At 35.4% G+C, this 13,171-nt stretch overlaps 1 long non-coding RNA gene across 1 annotated transcript; it reads right to left on the reverse strand.

Annotated features, from left to right (window-relative positions):
- Nucleotides 1–14: 14 nt before the first annotated feature.
- Nucleotides 15–8,591, reverse strand: LOC139846675 (uncharacterized). Its single transcript, XR_011759141.1, has 5 exons — nt 8,297–8,591; nt 7,916–7,996; nt 7,617–7,690; nt 4,117–4,302; nt 15–2,530 (listed from the first exon to the last, which is right to left on the reverse strand). It is a non-coding gene; the product is annotated as an uncharacterized lncRNA (long non-coding RNA).
- Nucleotides 8,592–13,171: the final 4,580 nt, after the last annotated feature.

The following is a 13,171-nucleotide window of genomic DNA, read 5'->3' on the forward strand; positions in this document are numbered from 1 at the left end:
AATAATCCAATTCCGCTTCACAAGTTCTACTGTACAAAATACAAGTTATCATAAAACTACGTTACTTATGAGTTATGATATTTCAATTCTTACTATATATATCTACTAGAACATGTTTTCTGCTATACACTATTATTACTGCTTTCATTAAGCCATATAATAAATACCTAGATACTTATTTACTTAATGACATATAAAAGAAAACTTTCAAGCATAAGTTTTGCCCTAAAACTTTCAGAATTTAAGATTCATAAACTGCCCCATGTCCACTAGCTTTCATGAACTTCTTCATAACAAGCACCACAATAGCAATGGTTAGTCCCAATAGCTGCGCAAGTGAACAACCGGTCATCAGCCGGTTTCTGAACCCTAACCACCTGTTGTTGTTGTGGTTCCACAGTGTGTACAGAAGATGATGCACAAGGTACAACAGTAGCAAATTAACCACCAAGTATCACAATCATAAAAACTAATGAGATTCAACGATACTCCCGCCATCTTATATCGCCGGTCTCTTTTTCTTTCACTTTTCTTTCACTACAAGGACACGCCTCTTATACCGCCGATCTCTTTCCTTCACTTTTCTTTCACCATCGGGACACGCCGCACTTCCACGCCTTGGGAAGGAAGACTTTCGATATAAGGTACCATGGCTCCATTATCGTTGGCAAACTGAGGGACCGAAGATTTATCTTCCACATTATAATTGGGCTCACCTTAGCTCTGATACCAGTTTGTAAGATCCTTTTTTCTAGCCCAATTAACCACCAAGTATCACAATCATATAAGCTAATGAGGTTCCACTCTAAACCCAATTGGTGATAGAGGGAGTAGCCCACTAACTTATATATTGCCCTTGGAATTTATCTCCCTCATATGTGGGATTGGATTTGCACCCCAACAGCAACCTGATGTGATACCCTCGAGCCTTCAGGTTCTGGATTTTCACTTGAGGGAACTTCACAGTTTTCTTCTACAAGTTCTTCTGGTTGTTGTTGTGCTTCATGTTCCGTGATCTCTGTGCTGATGTCATCAAGACTCGGTGGAGCTTCGGGTCCCACCACTTCAGTCGTAGTTGCTGCTTCTTTTGAAGCGTCTTCACACCTATCATTAGAATAAAGGGCGTTAGCAAAAACTAACTGATACGTTGGTATCCAATTCACACCTTTTGCCAATACGTTGGTATCTAATTTCGTGGGTTCCATATTTTCTACGAACATCCACGTTGTGTGATCTTTAATTTTGGTCATAGAAGAAGCGTTGCATGCTAACTTTTCACTGGGGTAATATGACCACACTATAAGTTACTTGGCTCCGCCACTAGTAGGCACCACACATCGTAATGAAGTTAGATACATACCACATACTTTAGAATATACTAAGATATACTTTTAAATACTTACCCACCATCTATAATATTCGTCAATCATAGAAATGAAATAAAGAAAATAGTTGTTTAATTCTTACCAACAGCAACAAACATGCATGAACCATTTTGCGAATTATGGGTCTAGATGGTTGAAAGTCTTGATAGTTGGCACTTGACCTTTCGTTTCATAATAATACAGTAACATCTATATAATCTAAACTCAAGTGTTGTCATTGAAGACATGTATATAAAATGGAAAATGTGAATAGCTTTTTGACTTCATACAGATTTCACTTGAGCCCAAAAAGTGTTTTTGACCTTTTATGAACTTTTTTTTGGTGGTACAGGAATTTCATCAGCAACCAATGCAAATGCAGCCATGCGGTAAGTTTAGATTATACTACATATAAACCAACCGAACAATAAACCAGCCGAAAAATGAATTAATGATCTCCAATAATACTACATAAACCAACTGGAAAACAAGCAGCAGAACCTGATATAAGCACTTACCATTTTCAAACTTTAATTTCAAGATGTAAACTTCATAATTCCATATGCATAGAACTGTTTTCTGGAAAACTTAAAGAACTGTAAACTACCAAAAACTTAATAGTAGACCCAATATCTAAACTGTTTTCTTGAAAAATAAATTCTCGATTTGTTTACCTTCATGCGTTGTCCTTGTGTCAACATAACCTGATGTTTGATCTAGGCAGCCAATTTAGATCCTAACCTTAAAGAAACAAGTTTTTTTCTGATAGGTTTAGCTTCCTCCCCATCTCCTTTTTCTAGCTGGCATATGTAGCTTTTTTAAATCCACACCAATAACCACATCCCCAGCTGTGTTTGAATGCTTTCGACAGGTCGTAAAAGGCTCATTAAAACGCGCTCTTCCTTATACCTTTTAGCCATTGCTTCAAGAATCCGTGTTTTATCCAACCCTTTTTCTCCAAGTTAATTTTGCAACTTGTTAACATCATTAACGTGTGCCACAGTGGCGTCTTTGATGGGGCCCATGTTTACACCTTTGGTTAGAATCTGACCTTTCTTGATGTCCAAACCTTTATCAACTGCTTTTGATTCAACAGTTTGGGCCTCCTTATCACTTAGGCATGAATTGAAATCCATCCACTTCGGTTTAATGTGTTTTTCATTAGACTGCAAAATTGATTGCGACAAGTAAATGTTACAGATTCACAAATGGATATGTTCAATGAAGACATGTAAATATAAAAAACAGCATTGATAGTACACTAAAGACCATCATAAAGATAAAGAACTTATAGAATAGAACTTGTAGAAATACTAGTGGTACTATGTTGATCAAGTAACCTTCAATACAGTGAGTCTGACACTAGCACACTAACTCAGAGTGTCATGTCCTATTCATATATTGAATTTGACAATCTACGTTATGCATAGATGAAATGAGAAAGCAATAAATTAGTTCCTAAAATAACAATCAGACACAAGTATTTTTTTTTTTTTTTTTTTCCTTGAAAAAAAAGACTCAAGTATTTCTAGCAATTATTAATTGACTATACCTGGCAAACAGGTATGGTTTTGGGTTGAAATGGGTCATGGTTCAAACATGTCAAATTTTTACAGGGGTCCAAATGGGTCAGATTGGGTCGGGTTAGGTAATACGTCGATATAGGTCACAGGTCAAATGGGTCAAAACAAGTCATATACTTCACATTGATTTTTTATATTTATTATATTATTTTAGTTATTATTATTTATTTATTATATATAAGAAAATACTATTATACATAATAAATGATATAACCATGAATGCTTTCATAAATGTTTGTCGGATGAAACTTGTTATGCTCAACCCATTTGACCCATTAACAAGACCCATTAGACCTATCTCTATATACCTAATTCAGTGTTGGTTTATTTCGGGTCCATGAAGCATATCGGTAAAAGAGACACAACAATGGGTTATAAAAAAATGACTTAAAGTTGTGATATTTAGTCAACCAATTTGAATCATGAGCCTTTTTATAAAATCAAAGTGGGAAGGTAGCGGATTTAAAGCAGTTTAAAATCCTCAAAGTATTGTACACGGTTGTGTGTTAACTGAAGAATATAACACAACGAATTTACATAATCATTTAAATGATTGAAACAAAACATTACATGTATGGCCCATTACCCAAATACCATACCCACCCATGCTGTCACCACAAGTGGGAGTGTGGAACAAACTTGTATGGCATATCCTTATACAGTGGCGGAATATAGAGGACCCCGGAGGGGGTACCCGCTCCACCTGGATTTAACGGGAAAAATAATTTAACACTAAAAAATTGAAAAATTTACTAAAAAAAATAAGGTTTTTTTTAGTGTTTACCCCTGCTGAGAATGAAAAATTTATTAAAGTTTTACACCCACCCCATCTGTACTCGAGTTCAAGTTCCGCCATGTTGTCACTTCAAGTGAGAGTGTGGGACAAACTTTTATGTCATATCCTTATAGAGATCTAATTGAACATTAAAAAAACATTTAGACATCTAATCAGATTAAAGGAGCATTAGAATAACAATTAAGATTATGATGACATGAAACTGTAAACGATGTTGATACCAGCTGAAATTCATATTCATACTGAAACTAAAATGCAGCATTAAATGATTTATCGATGAACATAACTTAATTCGGTATTATAGATGAAAATAACAAATCTAACTATCCACCATGAACATTAACAACAAGGACTTGTTTGTGCCTTTACATACCTAAACAATTTGTTCCGTTCACTTTGAGTTCCAAGTCTGATTGTTTCTAAGAAGAGAAGAGGTGTTGTCGAAAAGAGATCGAAATTGATATTCCCTAACCCAACTCTAAAAACAACCGCAATTTTTCGACGTATCTGATCAAATGTAATATCAGATCTGGTAACAATCATGACGGTCAACCTGAACCTGAAATTCCATTAAACCGACGTTCAAGAAGACTGTGTTCACAAGCTTTTGATCATTAAACGGGGAGGTCCACTGCTCCAATTTTTAACGATTCCCAAATTTTTAAACATCTCAGACAACAAAATTAAAGTTATTTGAAGACTTTGTACGGCTAACCATTTAAAAAAATGATATACCTAATTCTGTGTTGGTTTATTTTGGGCCCATGAAGCATATCAGTAAAAACATTGAGTTATAGAAAAATGACTTGAAGTTGTGATATTTAGTCAACCAATTTGAATTATCACCCGTTCTATAAAATCTAAAGTGAGAAGGTAGCGGATTTAAAATCCTCAAAGTATTGTAAACGGTTGTGTAACAACTGAAGAGTATAACACAACGAATTTACATAATCGTTTAAATGATTGAAACAAAACATTACATGTATGACCCATTACCCAAGTACCATACCCACCCATGTTGTCACCTCAAGTGGGCGTGTGGAACAAACTTGTATGTCATATTCTTATAGACATCTAATTGAACATTAGAATAACATTTGAACATCTAATCAGATTAAAGGAGCATTAGAATAACAATTAAGATTATGATGGCACGAAACTGTAAACGTTGTCGATACCAACTGAAATTAATACTGAAACTAAAATGCAGCCTTTACAAACCAAAAATCATTTATCGATGAACATAACTTAATTCGATATAATAGATAAAAACAACAAATCTAACTATCCACCATGAAGATTAGCAACAAGGACTTGTTTGTGCCTGTTTCCATACCTAAAACAATTTGTTCCAGACACTTTAACTTGGTCTTTATGTTCCAAGTCTGATTGTTTCTAATAAAGGAAGAGGGGTTGTCGAAAAGAGATCGAAATTGATATTCCCTACCCCAACTCTAAAAACAACCACAGTTTTTCAACGTATCTGACCAAATGTAATATCAGATTTGGAAACAATCATCTGACGGTTAACTTGACCCCGAAACCCCATTAGGGAATATCAGTCTTCTTGAACGTCGATCTAATAGGATTTCAAGTTCAGGTTGACCGTCCGATGATTGTTGTCAGATCTGATATTACTTTGGATTAGATACGTAAAAAAATTGTGGCTATTTTTGACGTTGGGCTAGGGAATATCAACTTCGATCTCTTTTGGACAACGCCGCTTCCTTTCTCAGAAACAATTATACTTGGAACTCAAAATGACTGGAACAAATTGCTTAGATATGCAAAGAGGTACAGACAAGTCCTTGTTGTTAATGTTCATGGTGGATATTTAAATTTGTTGTTTTAATCTATGATATCAAATTAAGTTATGTTCATCGATAAATGATTTTTGGTTTGTAAAAGCTGCATTTTAGTTTCAGTATGAATTTCAATTGGTATCGACATCGTTTACAGTTCCGTGCCATTAAGATTATGATGGCACGAAACTGTAAACGTTGTCGATACCAACTGAAATTAATACTGAAACTAAAATGCAGCCTTTACAAACCAAAAATCATTTATCGATGAACATAACTTAATTCGATATAATAGATAAAAACAACAAATCTAACTATCCACCATGAAGATTAGCAACAAGGATTTGTTTGTGCCTGTTTCCATACCTAAAACAATTTTTTCCAGACACTTTAAGTTCCAAGTCTGATTGTTTCTAATAAAGGAAGAGGTGTTGTCGAAAAGAGATCGAAATTGATATTCCCTACCTCAATTCTAAAAACAACCACAGTTTTTCAACGTATCTGACCAAATGTAATATCAGATTTGGAAACAATCATCTGACGGTTAACTTGACCCCGAAAACCCATTAGGGAATATCAGTCTTCTTGAACGTCGATCTAATAGGATTTCAAGTTCAGGTTGACCGTCCGATGATTGTTGTCAGATCTGATATTACTTTGGATTAGATACGTCAAAAAATTGTGGCTGTTTTTGACGTTGGGCTAAGAATATCAACTTCGATCTCTTTTGGACAACGCCGCTTCCTTTCTCATTAACAATTATACTTGGAACTCAAAATGACTGGAACAAATTGCTTAGATATGCAAAGAGGTACAGACAAGTCCTTGTTGTTAATGTTCATGGTGGATATTTAAATTTGTTGTTTTAATCTATGATATCAAATTAAGTTATGTTCATCGATAAATGATTTTTGGTTTGTAAAAGCTGCATTTTAGTTTCAGTATGAATTTCAGTTGGTATCGACATCGTTTACAGTTCCGTGCCATCATAATCATAATTGTTATTCTAATACTCCTTTAATCTGCATAGATGTTCAAATGTTATTCTAATGTTCAATTAGATCTTTATAAGGATGTGATACAAGTTTGTCTCACACTCCCACTTGAGGTGACAACATGGGTATGCATGGTACTTGGGTAATGGGTTATACATGTAATGTTATAAAGAAAAAGTAACATTGAGAATTGTTAGGGAATAACTGGCATGCTTGATTATGATAGGTTGTGTTGAAAGTAGATTGTTTTATTTATCTCTATTCTCTTTGTTGGTTTTCATCAAATTATTTTTTCGTTTCTTTTAATTTCTTTTATATTGAATATATTTGTAGGCTATAGATGTAAGCTTTAGCCTTTTAGGTGCTATAATATGTAGATGATGTTGCTTTATCGTTATAGGGAATGCAGAACTTACTTAGAGAAGTTGGTTCCCAATGTGTTAAGAGTACACTTGGGTAACTATGTAATGTTGCCAACATACTATGATGTAATGTTGCCAACATACATCATAGTTAACTTTTAGGAAAGGTTCAGTTTGAGTTGTGACAGCTTTGGTTGACCCATAAAATCGGCAAAATAAAATCCAAAATTTCACATAATTCCAAAAAGTTATCATAAAATTAAATTTTTTCGCATGAAGATGGAGAATTTCATGTAAAGCTAACGCTGAAAATTTCACATAGAAGTAATAGAACTGAAATTATCTTTCTTAAAGTGAAAATTTTCATTTAAAATTAATTTTTTCTATAAAATATTAAATTTCGTAATCGATTAATTTTCGTAATCCTAAAGAGAAATCATGATTGATAATCCAAGACACGTATTTGTTGACATAACTGCTGAATAGACAGCTTCATGGAATAAAATGCATTTTCAAATGAAAAACTAAGATTTGTTATTCAAACATTGTAACATGAGTTCTACACTTTATACATTGTGAATTTTATAGACAATTTAATTTAATGATCCTTCAAGTTTAAATTGAATGAATCAACTTAGGAGGTGGTAAACACTTGAATATACTATGGTTGTGTGTTTTTTATTGGTAGGAACAATAATAAGTTTTGTTTGATACCTTCAGATATCGCTGGTATGGTTATGTAATGCTTGTAGAACCACGACTTAACTCTGATGCATATTCATGACTAACTACAAAAAGCATCTAGAAACCAAGGTTAAATAACAAATTAAACAGAATGTAAAGCATGATAATATCTAACCACATCAGAAGTAACAAAGTTAGCCAAACCCAACACACAACCACCCTCCTTTTTTACCTCATCTTGACAACAAATATGTAGTAGATCATTGATAGCCATAATTTTGCATCTGTTTTAGTACATTTTGGAATAAAAACGAAAAGCGCATTTTTACCTTCAATGCCATAATCATATTTACCATGGTGGTAGAATCTTCACACATGAACCCTAATATCGACCATGTAGACTTTTAGACCTGCAACAGTAAAGCGTTGAAGTTATTACTCTTATCTATCTTTGGCCCATCGCAGAGGTGTCAATTTGGATCTAACGGCTTATAAAGAGCTCCAACCTCAATTGCAAACACCACACACATATAATTTAGTTGGAAAAAAAAAATGTGATTAATAATAAACAATAAAACAATATTAAAAGTTACCAAAGTATATTTTTAAGGGTTAAAAGTTTATAAATCTGTGTACTTTTAAAAAAAGCCTGGAAAAGTTTTCACTTCAACTCAGGCTAACGAATTTATTATTACTTAACAATAACTCACTTTTGGTTTACCCCAACGGACAGTCTAACAGCAAGGTACGATGGCGGTAGTTACAACGAAGATCGATTTAGTATTTTGGAAGTTAGGGTTTCAGTTCAATAGAGAAGGTAGAGGACGCGATGGTGAAGAGGAGCTTGGATTTAAGAAGCTCAGATCATGAAAATGGTGGTGACGAAGGCGGTTCAGATGCTTGCAAACCTGCGGTTTATGAAGATGGAGGAGATGAGGTGTGAGAGAAATGGAAGGTAGGTGGAAGTTTGAGGTGGATGTAAACAAAGCAGGTAGAGCTTGCAAGACCGCTACCAACCATGAGTTACATCATTAAAAAGACTGAACTCCACATCAGCGCCACGTCAATATTTCTTTAGAACGACTAAAAAGAACTGAACACTACCAACCATCACTTATTTCTTTAAAAAGACTGATTCCAGTATAATAATAAAATAATCTATCTATAATCTATCTATCTATCTATAACATCTTATAAATCATGAAAAAAAATCTGATGTGTCACTCCATTAGCAACTCTTAATCTCATATGCTGACATGTTAATCCCTCTATTAATTACAATAACACTTGATCATGCCAGGTTGTCAAAAAAGGAAAAAAAAAAAAAAAAAAAAAAAAAAAACACCGTACGTATCTCTCTTCTCCTTCTCTTCTCTTTCGTCGTTTCTACATCCCATCCACTATAAACCCTAAATCTAAATAGATTCAATCGGTTTCAAACGGTTTTAGGGTTCCCATAGAAAACGATTTAGGGGTTTAAAAAACTTTGAATGAATGATCAGATACGCGTATAACGATTAGAATGTGAATATACGTTCCATAAAAAAGCCCTAATACTCTCTATCCAAAAATTTTGGGTTTTTCAAAATCAATTCCAATCCTTTTCTATCTTACTTTTGATTTTGATCGTCCATTGATTTGAATGAGCACATAGTTATTTTTTCCCAAAATCGTCTTTTTCCTTTAAAAAACCCTGGCCGATTGGAGTTCTGTTACGCTTTCAATCGCAGGTTCCTCGAATCATATCACGGATTTCGTGTTCTGTAAATTGTTAATTGATTTAAGGTATTTTTTTCTCTTTCTTTTATATGTTTGTTTAAACTTCTATTGGCCATTTCTTTTTAATTTTTTTTTTTCTAATTGATGGCTGTGTAATGATCTTTGTGTCTAAATCCATGGCTGTGTAATGGTCTCGTGTCAACATCAACCAATGTGAATCGCTTTTTATATTTGTTAGTTTTTAACTTTTGAATATGAATCAACTAATATTACCTCAAAGGTAGTCAAAAGATGCCTTTAGACACAGATATTTAGTTTAGAGTGTTTGGCCATAACTTTTTATGGTTGTGATTATATTACTATTTGCAATAAAATCATCATATTCTATGATAATAGATGATAATGATTTTTGTTAGTACATTTTTTTTTTTGTATGGTAAAAAGATCCACTTTTGCAAATAGAAACAACCTGTGGATCACTGCTATGTGAACTAAAGGTGTATGTGTTAAAATACAATGTAAATTTAGAATAATATGGAATTAGTAAATGTATATGGGTAAAATATCTAGATATTAATATGTATAAGAAAATATCTAGATATTAGAATATGAGAGAAAAATCTAGAAATTGAAATGTAAAAGAAAAATCTAGATATTTGTAGGTTGTAGAAATATCTAGATATTTATATATCCATGGAAATATCTAGGTTCTAGAATGTTCCATGGAGTAGTATAAATATGGGAGGAGATTTCATTTGTGGTGTGTGAAGTTGTGAAAAGGTGTGAGTAAGTGAAGTGTGAAGTAGAGAAGAAGTAAGAAGTGAAGAAGAGTTAGAAGTAGAAGTTGTGAAGAAGTAAGAGTGTGAGTTGAGTCCATAATATTGTAATTGTTTCTTTGTATTAATAAAAGTGTTCTTTGTTAAAGTTTCCCGGTTAAGCCTCAATTTGTGTTTAAGTTCTTAGTGCACTTGTGTTGTATCTATTATATGGTCGGCTTTGCCGCCTAAGTAATACATGGTCGGTTATACCGCCTAAAGATATATGGTCGACACTGTCGCCTAAGTACATTGTGCACTAAGGATTTATAAAATTAAAGGCTAACCAACGTCAAAGTGTTGGTGTAGTGAGTGAGTATAACCTAGGTCCTCTATAGTGGGTGTGTTGGGCTCGTCGAAGCTTCCAACAATTGGTATCAGAGCGGGTCGTTCGGGACCATTGCTAGTGGAGGTACTCATCGGTAAACGTTGGACGTTTACATCGACTTGTTTTCACCAAGGCTCTAAGGGAGATTCTGTCGGAGCACAGTTAGGAACTGTAAAAGCTCATCGGTCAGGGACCAAGCTTATTGGACGTTGGACGTCATGATGGCAGATCTTGCAAGTACGAGCAGTGGAATCAAGAGTCTCAATAACCACAACTATGGTTATTGGCGGACTTGCATAGAATCCTACCTACAAGGACATGATTTATGGGAAATAGTTGCTGGCAGTGGCACAACGCCTCCACCGAAAGAAAATGCTGAAGCCTTAAGAAAATGGAACATCAAGGCCGGGAAGGCTTTATTTATATTGAAGACTACAATCGAGGAGGATCTATTGGAGCACATCCGTGACGAGAAAACACCAAAGGCAGCTTGGGAAACTTTTGAAAAATTATTTTCAAAGAAGAATGAAGCACGCCTCCAGCTCTTGGAAAATGAGCTCGCAGGTATCTCACAAGGAAGTCTATCTATTTCTCAGTATTTCACCAAGGTGAAATCTATTTATCGTGAGATATCTCAACTTGCTCCTGAAGAGAAAGTGAGTGATGCAAGGATGAAGAGAATTATCATCCATGGCTTAAGATCCGAGTATAATGGATTTATAGCCGCTGTGAGAGGATGGCCTACTCAACCATCATTAATAGAGCTGGAGAATTTATTGGCTAATCAAGAGGCATTAGCCAAGCAGATGAATGAAGTAACCATAAAAGACGGAGAAGATGCACTCTTCACAAATAAAAAGAAAGCAACATCTCGAAGACAAGAGGCGATGAAAGAAAGTAAGACATATGGGTGGAAGGGTCACCCAAAATCAAAAGGCAACGCTTCAGGGGGAGCTCAACAAGGAAGAAGAGATCATCGCCAACAATACGGGGAAAATGATAAGAGAAAGAATGGTGAATGCTTCAATTGTGGCAAGAAGGGTCATTTTGCTCGAGATTGTAGATTCCCCAGAAGGCGAACTTTTGAAGGAAATGTGGCCGCCGCAAGAGATGAGAAGAAAGAGGTCACATTCGAAGCAACCATTAATGAGGAAACATGGGATGCAGAAGCAGGACTCTCCGTTGAAGCTGACATGGATGATCAAGCTCTTGCAGCAACCTTAAAGTCAAAAATAAACTACAAAGATGATTGGATCATCGATTATGGGTGCTCAAATCATATGACCAATGATGAGACGAAGCTGCAAGAAATGGAGGATTACAAAGGAAAGAGAGTCGTGTTGACAGCCGACAATTCAAGGTTGTCTATTTCTCACATTGGAAAGACAATAATTCCAAATGAAGGCGACTCTCATAAGCTCCAACTCGAGAAGGTGTATCTTGTCCCTGGCCTAAAGAAGAATTTACTGTCAGTACCACAATTGACAGCAGAAGGGAACTATGTGCTCTTTGGACCAGAAGATGTGTCCGTATTCAAGAGAGTGAAGGTGGTTGGCAATCCAATTATGCAAGGAAGAAGAATAGAGTCGGTCTATGTACTATCTGCTGAAACGGCATATGTCAATAAGACTCGAAAGAATTAGACGGCTGATCTTTGGCATGAACGTCTTGGGCATGTGGGCTACAACAAGTTAAAGGAGATGATGGTGAAACACATAGTAAATGGCCTTCCTCAAATTGATATCCGAACAGATACAATATGTGTTGGATGTCAATTTGGCAAAGCTCACCAATTGCCATTCAAGGAGTCAGAGCATCAGTCCAAGACACCACTAGAGCTCATACACTCAGACGTCTTTGGCCCAGTGAAACAAACATCACTTGGAGGAATGAAGTATATGGTGACATTCATTGATGACTTCTCAAGGTATGTGTGGGTTTACTTCATGAAGGAAAAGTCGGAGACTTTTCTGAAGTTTAAAGAGTTCAAGAACAAGGTAGAAAGTGAGCTCAATACTAAGATTTGATGCTTACGCACAGATAATGGAGGAGAATATTTATCAACCGAGTTCAATATCTATCTTAAGAAGCACAAGATCAGAAGGCAATTAACTTGCCCTAATACTCCACAACAGAATGGAGTGGCAGAACGTAAGAATCGTCATCTTGCTGAAACCTGTTGAAGTATGCTTCATGGTAAGAATGTACCAGGAAAATTTTGGGCCGAATGTATGAGGACGGCTTCATACGTGATTAACAGACTCCCACAAACAAAGCTGGGATATATTTCACCATATGAAAGATTATGGAAGATCAAGCCAACCGTCAACCATCTCAAGGTTTTTGGATGTGTATGCTACGTCTTCGTACCAGATAATCTACGAAGCAAATTTGATAAGAAGGCAATTCGGTGCATTTTTGTCGGTTATGATGAATCAAGAAAAGGATGGAGATGTTGTGATCCAAATACTGGGAAGTGTCATACTTCAAGAAATGTGGTATTTGATGAAGCGTCTTCATGGTGGTCACCTCAAAAGATAGAGCTTCCAGAATCTCATGGATTAGAAGAAGGTCCAAAAGAAAAAGAAGAACCTAAAGAGCAGATATTGGATCCAATAAAAGAAGGAGAAAGGTCGTACTCTAAGGAAAAGAGTCCATGGAAAACTGGTGTGCATCAATCTGTATCCGAGGAGGTTCGTCCAAGCCAAATGGATGTCGAGGAG

This window comes from Rutidosis leptorrhynchoides, chromosome 5 (genome assembly GCF_046630445.1).
Source record: "Rutidosis leptorrhynchoides isolate AG116_Rl617_1_P2 chromosome 5, CSIRO_AGI_Rlap_v1, whole genome shotgun sequence".
NCBI lineage: Eukaryota > Viridiplantae > Streptophyta > Magnoliopsida > Asterales > Asteraceae > Rutidosis > Rutidosis leptorrhynchoides.